General features: G+C 31.9%; 1 long non-coding RNA gene and 1 other non-coding gene across 3 annotated transcripts; both read left to right on the top strand.

The window, feature by feature from the left end:
* Positions 1-4,564: 4,564 nt before the first annotated feature.
* LOC145012346 (uncharacterized) lies at positions 4,565-6,858 on the top strand. 2 transcript variants are annotated; one of them, XR_013664452.1, is made up of 3 exons: positions 4,583-4,696; positions 5,877-5,933; positions 6,527-6,858. It is a non-coding gene; the product is annotated as an uncharacterized LOC145012346 (long non-coding RNA). The 2 variants fall into 2 exon arrangements; XR_013664453.1 differs by lacking the exon at positions 5,877-5,933 and having other exon boundaries at positions 4,565-4,696.
* Positions 4,951-5,094, top strand: LOC145013693 (small nucleolar RNA snoR137). The gene has a single exon (XR_013665240.1). It is a non-coding gene; the product is annotated as a small nucleolar RNA snoR137 (small nucleolar RNA).
* Positions 6,859-9,942: the final 3,084 nt, after the last annotated feature.

The following is a 9,942-nucleotide window of genomic DNA, read 5'->3' as shown; positions in this document are numbered from 1 at the left end:
TGACAATATTGTTTACGTTTGAATTTGAAATGTTAATCGATGTCTTGATGTTTACAAAAATGAAAAATTGGTTTTAAAATTTTACGTCGTTACACTGTAGATCATGAATGCTATTTAAAAACTATATAGTCTTATTTCATACCTCCATAAAAAGCCCATCTACTCCCACCGCGACAGCTGTCCTTGCAACACAAGGTATCGGTTCTAGGAGACCTCCACTACCAACACCAGCACCTTCCAACTTTTTCCCAAGAGGTTTCTACAATGCATGTGTCACATCTGCTACCTAAAAAGATATCAAAATAGCATCCTACTTTGGTACAAGTATTTATAGTATCAAATTTTATCTTTTTATTAATGTTATTGCCATAGACTTATACTTACAACAGGACAATTAGCTTCTCGAAGCCTCTCAAAGTTGCGTGGATCAACGATTAAATCATCTACAAATGATTGTCAAATTGCCAGGTAACAAAATTTAAAATGAAAAAGAAAAAAGATAAGAAGTAGGCTGAGATTTACTATAACCAAACATGGTTCCTCTCTCACAAACCATAACATTTTGATTTCCAGCCAATCTGACCTTTTCTGCTTAGTTGATCATCACCTAAAAAGTCAACGGATTAGAAACTTATCATTGACCAATGGTCAATGAAGGTGAAATGACCATTTTACCCTTCACTTTAGAATTGCACAACATCAAATCATGTTCTTAGAATTGTTACCTGCCATGTTCTTTCCCAGTCAAGGGGCATAGGCCATGCCCCAAACCAAGCTCCAATTACTGCACCATGTGCAGGTAAACAGATCATATAAACAATAATTCCAATTAGCCTGTAAATTTTTTAAAAATATGGAAATTGAACAACTTATATTATTATTAATCAATAATCACTTACTTTGTATGGATAAATGTTTATTGCCAATCAACCCATGAAGAACCATACACACAACCTGCAGGAACAAACTGCAAATAAAAATATATATGCAACTATGAATTATGAACATTTTCATATTGTTTTTAAAATCAGAAAATAATTTTTTTTATTGATTCACACTCACTGTAAATGCAGAAATTAGAAGAGACTAGTTGAGGGTTCTTTGAAAGTACCTGCATTTAGAAAGAAAATATAGGTGAAAAATTAGGCTTTTAAAATTTATAAAATTTTAAGGATTAAATCGCATACTAAGTCCCAATAGGTGCTCCTAAAGCAATAGCTCCAATTTGTTGAAAACCGTTAAAATAAAAAAAAAAATAAAAAAAAACGGTATGCAAAGGCTGTTTCATCCAAAATTGTTAAATTCAAATTATTTTAAGTATAAAAACATTATGCAGGGGCATTTTCATCCAAAACTGTTAAAATAAAATTTGTTTTAACTATAAAATTAGTATGCAGGGGCAGTTTGGTCCAAAGCTGTTAAAATATTTTTTTTTAAGTTTAAAAACAGTGTGCAGGGAGCACTTTGGTCTAAAAATCTTAAAATCAAAGTTTTTAACTATAGAAACAGTATGTAGGGGCAGTTTGGTCCAAAAATATTAGAATAAAAAATTTGTAACCATAAAAATAGTATGTAAGGACAATTTACAAATATATTTTGGTAAACAGTTCTGTAACTACAAAAACAATATGTAACATATAAAATGTATATGTTAAAGATAATTAGAACAAAAGTAAAATGCTATAGTGCTCCCTAACTCATGTATCTGACCATTTTTGGAGTCAAGCCCTCGATTCCATTCCATCATTTTCAGAAAAAAAAAAAAACAAATTTATTTTATATTATTACTTATATCGACTCTATTGTCTTTCAACCCCAGTAACAATAATAGTGGAAGACGTCTTCATTTCTTATTTTTCACTTTGGATGGAATTGGAATGATCTCTTCCTTAAATCTTTCAGCAGGAGTTGCAGTAGCAGCCTTTCTATTGGACTCGACCTATTCATTATCAAATAAATAAAAAAATATTTTATTAAAATAAAATTTTATTTAAAAGAAAAAAAACATAATAAATTAACTTAAGTCACTGCAGCGTGATCTTGTTCCCGTCTTGTTACTTTGAAGCGTTGGGCGACACTTTCTGATGTGATTCTCATTGGAAGAAGACAATCTTGGACTTGTACCATGCTTTTCACCTCATGCAAATAAAGCATGAGAGATATTGAACAATCTTTATCATTATTACTAACAAAGAGGGAGAAAAATATTATACTTTTGGGTTATCCCAAGCCATAGGACTAGTAATCATAGATTCAAGCCCAACACTAATACCTATTTATATATAAAATTCATTCATAAACAAACCATAAATTTGTCGTAATAAAAATTAAATGAAAAAAATATATTCACCGATCTCATAGAATCCGACTTTAATAGTTGCAGCTACATCACCTACTGAGTCAAGACCTGAGGAACACTGACTGTTGACGGTCCTAATTTGCACAGTTTCTCAAAATAAAAAACAGGTAAGTCATTATATTTATTGGACAATCATGTAAAAGGAATTATTAGATTATGAGGGTATTTTGGTTTTTTAATAAAGATAAATGGAATTGGATTCCTTTTATTATGAAACATGGAGTTAAAAAGAACATGACAAAATTGAATTCTCTCTGTTTGGAAACTAAACATGGAATGGGATCCTAAATTCCATTCATACCAAGAAAGTCGGCATAGAAAGAAGTTATCCTGTATTCAGTTGCTCTCTGGGAGTCTGGTCATAATACTGATCCAACAACAGTGTCTCCAACTTCAGGGGGATTAATATTTGTTTTTTCTATCAATGCCTGAGAAATTACAACAAAACAATGTAAAAGTTGTACAAGATTTTTCAAACGAACTATAAAACACAAGTTAAAAGCATTTACCTTCAAAACTAGGCCAAGTATATCATCAGGATAAGTATCCTTGAGGCCACCGATCTTTGTTTTGCAAAGGGGAGATCGGTAGGCATTGTATATATGATAAAAATAAGGAAAAAGGAAAAGAATATTATCTAAAGATGCATCTTGAAATTAGCTACAACTGTGGTGAAACTCTAAGCTAACTGTAAGCCCAAACCTTTGAAATAAACATTAAACCCTAATGTGTAAATAAAGGCAAAATCTTTAACAAATCTATGAAAAAACTCAACCAATCCTTATAAAAGCATTTTGGGCATAATGTGAGTCCCATTTATGCACCTGAACTTGAAATGTATAAACTGAAAGACCAACATATGCAGATGGTATGGAAAATCTCTAAATCACATAAAAACACATACACAAATAGAAACATCTATATATAAAGATACACACATATATACACTATGACACAAATACATATATAGAAACACATAGAGATACATAGACCTACATACTGTCATACGGACGGTTACACATAAGACATAAATACTCATGCCAAACACGTACATAGAAAAATACACACCTAAACTTACTTATGTATGATATTTTTTTCTGCCTTGACCTCGAGCTTTATGAAGCTTCCAATTTGAAGGTTCATCCACGATTAGATGATGTTTAGACCTAATCAAAAGAATAAAAGAAACGATTAATATGAAGTTATGTAGGTAAGAAGTCGTAACAATCTGAAAATGACAAAATGCATCTTAATCACACATTACGAAGAACTCCAAGGGGAGACATCGAGCAGCAGATCAAATCCATGAGGCAGCAAAAATATGAAAGAAAAGGAATCAGATGGAAATTGGAGGTTAGAAAGGAAGAATGTAGTCTAATCGATGTACCTATAAAGTGGAACAAATAGAAGAGAAAACGAGACAGTGGAAATGGCGTGGGCAAGCTGACAACGAAACTACCTCTGTCGCACACCCGGAACACCATAACAGGCAGCGAATTGATTCTCGGTATCACACTGGCCATCGATGGTAGCAGTAAACCACCCTTCACCAAGGATGCACCTGAATGAATTTGCCCTACAAATCCATCGGGAGCCAGGCATCAAGCCTAAGCGAATAGATAAGTGGTCGATTTGGTACCAAGATGACGATGGGGATTTCATTATGAAGCGGCTACGTCAGGTTTCCGACTCAGTCATATCGTCGTCGATCGAATGTTTTGTGTTTAGAAGTGTCTTTTCATAAATGGAGGGATTTAGAAAAAAATTTGTAGGAAGCACAGGAACCGAGGCAGAACCGGTGGGGGGAGACGTGAGAATGACACGTATCAGCAGCCATCATTATCCTTACACAAATGTTAATAATTTAAGGGACTAAATTGCCAATATTACAAAGTTTAGTGCCAAAAAATTCAAACTACTAAAAATATAAAAACTTATGGATCAATTTTGCCAATCCTTTGACAATTACCGTTCATCTTTTAACACAACTTTAATATATATATATATATATATATATATATATATATATATATATATATATATATATATATATATATATATATATATATATATATATATATATATATATATATATATAAATTAAAATTGGATTATGCATCGGCCCAAATATGTTGTTTTTTATTTGTTAGCCTTGAAATTTAACCCAAAAGATAACATCGTGATCGTGAGGTTACATGTAAAGGCCCAAATAGCAACTGTTTCTCTTTCTTTTAGGTCATTTATCGTGTGCGCGTCTATAAAACCCTAGACCTGGACTAATCCCTTCCATCGCTCTCCAACGGTTTACAGGCCGCCTTCCGCCTCCACAGTTCTCTGGTAATTTAAAATCTCTGTTTATTTCCTTTGTATTCCGATGTGCGTTTGTCGTTGCTTTTGATAGGCGTTACGTTTGCCGGCTCCCGGCGGACGTGTCAACGAAAGCATAAATTAAACCTCCAACACCCACCGGATTTATCCGTTTTTTATAAAGTCTACAATGCTTAACCTGTAGTCTGATCATTTGTGGTTTTGGAACATCTGTATTCTTTATATCGACATCACATTCGTTTACTTGATTTAGTTTTTGTTTTGTTGCTTCATTATGGTGAACTCTCTCACATTTAAATGAGAGAAATTCAAGTTTCCGGAGCATAAATTAAGTATTTTTATCGCCAGTATTTAACAGCTCGATGTGTCTACCATTGCATCGATGTTACCTGTCTCCTGGTATATTTGATTTTACTGAAATTACATCCCTATAACCCCTTGAAATCGACCTTTTTATTTGATTTTAAATAACGAGTCTCTTAAACGACAATATAAATGCAATTACATTTATGTGAAACTGTTAATAGAGTATGTGTATTATGTTCATCTTCACAAATAATTATCACAAATAATTAATCCATAAGTAATACCCTTACATTGTATTTTTATTCGGTAAAAATTACCTCATCATCAGATTATTTATCACTCAAAGATCACCTTTTGTTTCACTTTTGAAAATTAACCACCAAAGGCACCAAAATTGCTAAATGTGATCCTGAATTTACAGACTCCTATATTTTTCTAACGCCAAACCAATGAAATTTATTAATATTCTTGAGCAGTTATTTATTTTACAAACGAGTATTAGCAACATTAACTGAGGGATGACTTCTAGCTATGTGACTCCTGTTTTTTAAATGAAAACTTCAAACCTTAAACCAATAAACAAAATTTGAATCATTTACGTCTAAATTACATTACTTATTAATAACAGTACTGTTGAGCTTGAATTTGAGGGTAGCTGGTCATTTAATTAATTTCCACCGAGTTTGTGTAGTCGAAAGAGTAATATTGCGTACATATAAGAACCTCAGTCTTAGTTTTTCAAAAATCCATATGTATATGAGGATTTTTATATGTAATAAATACATATTTTATACCTGTTAAATACAAATAAATATTTTTTTAATATATCAATCAATGTTATTAAGTTCGGAATTTTACCTAAGATTGATTTATGTTTTGCAAGATTGTTATTGGATTTGGAAAGACATTATTTTCAGCATGCCAGTATGAGAATCTATAGGTAATAGTTACTTCATTCTATATTCTAACAGTCAAATGTTTTTTATAATTTAGCGAAATTATAATGTACTTAAATTTCAATCTATAACTTGATTTACTTTTAAGATTTTCGAAATTTTACTATTATTTTCTTTTTACATTTCATTTTTTATTGAACACCTAATAGCCTATATATATTATAGTTGAAAATGAAAATTATGTAAAAGGAATATAAATGTGAGATTTATAAAAATCATGGAAATAAATTAAGTTAGAAGTTGAAAGCTGGACAAATGGATCAATCAATCATGTTGCTTAGGAGTGAGTATTTGGATCGGTGGACCGGACCACACTGGACCAGTTTTTTGAGGCCGGTTCTCGATTCTAAGATTTCATCAAAACTGGTTTGTTTTTTTTACCTGATTCGATCTAATTTTTACTGGGTTTAAAACCGGTTGGACTTGCTTTAAAAAATCAATTTATTAGGCTTTGCGAATTTGCTTTGAGTCTTCGACGGCTTACAATTTTATTCCCTACCCTTAACTACAACCACGTATTCGTAATTGTAAGATGTTAATACTGAAAGACATATCTTTGAATCTTCAATAATCCAAGTGTGGAGTAGTACTCGGATGTACCCCTTCTCCAAGTCTCAACAATCAACAGCGCTACTGGCAAGTCTCAACAAACGTTCCGTCCGTCTCTCAAGTGAAAATCGAATTCTTTGAATCTCAAACTACTCAAGTCTCGATTTTGAAGTAATGGAATCAAAAATTCGGAATGCTAATTGGGTTAGAGATGATGTTGATGAACCTCAAGGGTTATGATTTTTGTTTTTTTTTGTTAAATTTTGCTGAATTAACAAAGAATGTTGTTATATTTAGTTGAATCCTTGTAAAAAAAAATTATTGTTATTATATGTATACTAGGTTATGATTTTTTGCTGATTTTTGTTAAATTTTGGTGAATGTCATAAACCATGTTGTTATATTTTGGTCGTGAAAAAGTTGTTGGTGTGACTATATTTAAACTAGGGTTATGATTTTTTTGTTGATTTTGTTTATTTTTGTTGAATTTCATGAAGTTTGTTGTTATATTTAAGCTAATTTGTTGGCAAAAAGTTTTTTTTTTCTGCTTGTATGTAAACCAGCGTTATGATTTTTGGTTGAAAATTATAAAGTATGTTGAAAGTTAATTTTTGTTGAAAGTTATAAAGTATATTGCTATATTTTTTTGATTAATTGTGAAAAAGTTGTGACAATATGTAAACTAGGGTTACGATTTTTTGTTGATTTTTGTTAATTTTTGTTGAATATCATGAAGTATGTTGTCATATTTAAGTTATTTGTTGTCAAAAAGTTATTATTATTATTATTTTTTATATTTTATGATTGTATGTAAACTAGGGTTATGATTTTTGTTAATTTTTGTTGAAAGTTATAAAGTATGTTATCATATTTAGGTTTTTTGTTGAAAGTTATAAAGTATATTGTTATATTTTTTTGATTAATTGTGAAAAAGTTGTTGTGATAATATGTAAACTAGGGTTACGATTTTTTGTTGATTTTTGTTAATTTTTGTTGAATGCCATGAAGTATGTTGTCATATTTAGGTTATTTGTTGTCAAAAAGTTATTATTATTATCATTATAATAACTATTATTTTTTATATTTTATGATTGTATGTAAACTAGGGTTATGATTTTTGGTTGAATTTTGTTAATTTTTGTTGAAAGTTACAAAGTTTGTTGTTATATTTTGTTGATTAATTGTGAAAATATTTTTATTGTAACTATATGTAAACTAGGTTACGAATGTTGATGAAGAGGAATTTATTAAGAATACACCACAAATTAATTTAGTTGACGATTCGACAAAAGATGATCAGTCAAATTTGAACAAACGAAAATGAAAACAAATGGGAAAACGAAAACAAGTCACACACACAAAAAAAAAAAAAAAAAAAAAAAAAAAAAAAAAGTGGCAAAGAAACATCCTCTTGTTGGGACACATTTGATAAAGTTATGATAGAAGAGGATGATGGTATCAAAAAAAGATATGAAAAATGCCATTGATGTGAAAAACTACTAAAGGCGGATGTGGAAAGAAACGAGACTTCTAGTTTACTCAAACACGTGGGTAGGTGTCAAAAAAACCCAGATAAGCTGCAAGATCAAACACAAACCAAATTGAATCTAAAGGAGTCAAATGGGGAGACTAGTGTTAAAACATGGAAACACGACGACGCTAGGATCAAAAATGCATTACTAAACCTTTTTGTGGTAGGTGAACTACCTTTTAAGTTCGTTGAAATGAGGCTTTTATGGAATACACCAACACACTTAATGCTAATGTCGTGTTGTCATCTAGACATACAATATCCCAGAATGTTTCCAAGTTTTACATAGAAGAAAGAACCAAAATGCTTCAATTTTTAAGTAACCCAAACATCGCTATACATTTGACAATGAACACTTGGACATCTTCTTGTCAAAGGACTACTTACATGGTGGTTACGATTCACTTCATAGATGAGAATTGGATAATGTACAAGAGAATTATAAACTTTAAGGAGATAGATAGCAATAAGGGAGAGGATATGGGCCGAGAATTACTCGATTGTATTCGCGGATGGGGAATGAAAAATGGCATGACCATTACCTTGGATAACGCCGCTACAAACGACAAGGCAATTGATTTTTTGGTAAAAAGGTTGCCCCATCTTTACGATGGTGGAAAGCATTTCCGAGTTAGGTGTATGACCAACATTTTAAACCTTATCGTAAATGATGGACTAAAATACCAAAACTATCATGTTGAGTGTATCCAAAAGGCGGTACAGTATATTAGATTGTCACCACAAAGAATAAACAAGTTCAAGAAGGCAATGAAAGATTGTGGGTTACAAACGAAGAAGTTTCTATGTGGTGACACCCCTACCCGATGGAACTCGACTTTCGAGTTATTGAAGTCCGCATTACCAATTACGAGAGGCATTTATAGAATATGGCGTAAGAGGTAATATTTATTTTTTAGTTATATTTCAGCTTTTCAGCAACATTTTAAAAATTTTGTAATTTGTGAGATTTTTTAAACAACTATAACTCATTCGTTTTAACTCGGATTGACTTGCGGTTTTTTCCAACATTTAGTTTACAGTTTGTAGATGAATTTAGACTATAATTTTGTTGATCTGGTATTATACTCAATGAGTTACAGTCTTTCAAAGTTGAGCTATCAAAGCTGGAAAATTTCAACTTTTCAACAACATTTTTAAAATGTTGTAATCTGTGAAAAATTTTAAACAACCATAACTCATTCATTTTAAGTCGGATTGACCTGCGGTTTTTTTTTTTCCAAAATTTAGTTTACAGTTTGTAGATCAATTTAGACTATAATTTTGTTGATTTTGGTGTAACATTCCGAATTTCAGAAGTATGATTTAAGGGTTTAAAGTGTAATTTCGAAGAAGGGACTCGACAAGTAGGTACGCTTACTCGCCGAGTCGGAGCGGGTTTGGGTCACGGATTAAGTGACCAACTCACCGAGTCGGAAGCTGGACTTGACGAGTTGGTGCTGGAATGAGAAAACCCCAATCTTAGGGTTTGCACCCTATTTAAAGGACTTTATGTCTTTCTCCCAGCCTCTTATTCCCCTAGAGAGTTCAAGAAAACCCTAATTTCGTGTGAGGCTTTATTGTTGAGGAGATTAGAGCTTGGAAGAGGAATTTGGTGGAAGGAGCTTGAGAAATTAGAAGCTAGCATCAAGGGGATTGTATAGATATGGGATCTACATCAGTTTGGGTACATCTCAGAGGTAAGGAGCCATTGTCTTAAGCTATTTCCTTTTTGGTTCATCCTTGGTGGTTGTTTTGGGAGTTACTTAGCTTGTTTGAGATCTATTTCGGGTTTGTAGTTTAGATCTGAGGTTGCTACTCCAGATCTAGGCTTGTGATGGTCCATAATGCTTTAAAGTTTCTGTTTAAGAGTTGTTGGTGAAGCCCCTTAGTCCTTAAACCTAGCCATAGTGTGT

This window comes from Lactuca saligna, chromosome 8 (genome assembly GCF_052625555.1).
Source record: "Lactuca saligna cultivar CGN05327 chromosome 8, ASM5262555v1, whole genome shotgun sequence".
NCBI lineage: Eukaryota > Viridiplantae > Streptophyta > Magnoliopsida > Asterales > Asteraceae > Lactuca > Lactuca saligna.
The sequence above is the reverse complement of the archived record's forward strand: the minus strand, read 5'-3'. Positions and strand labels throughout refer to the sequence as shown.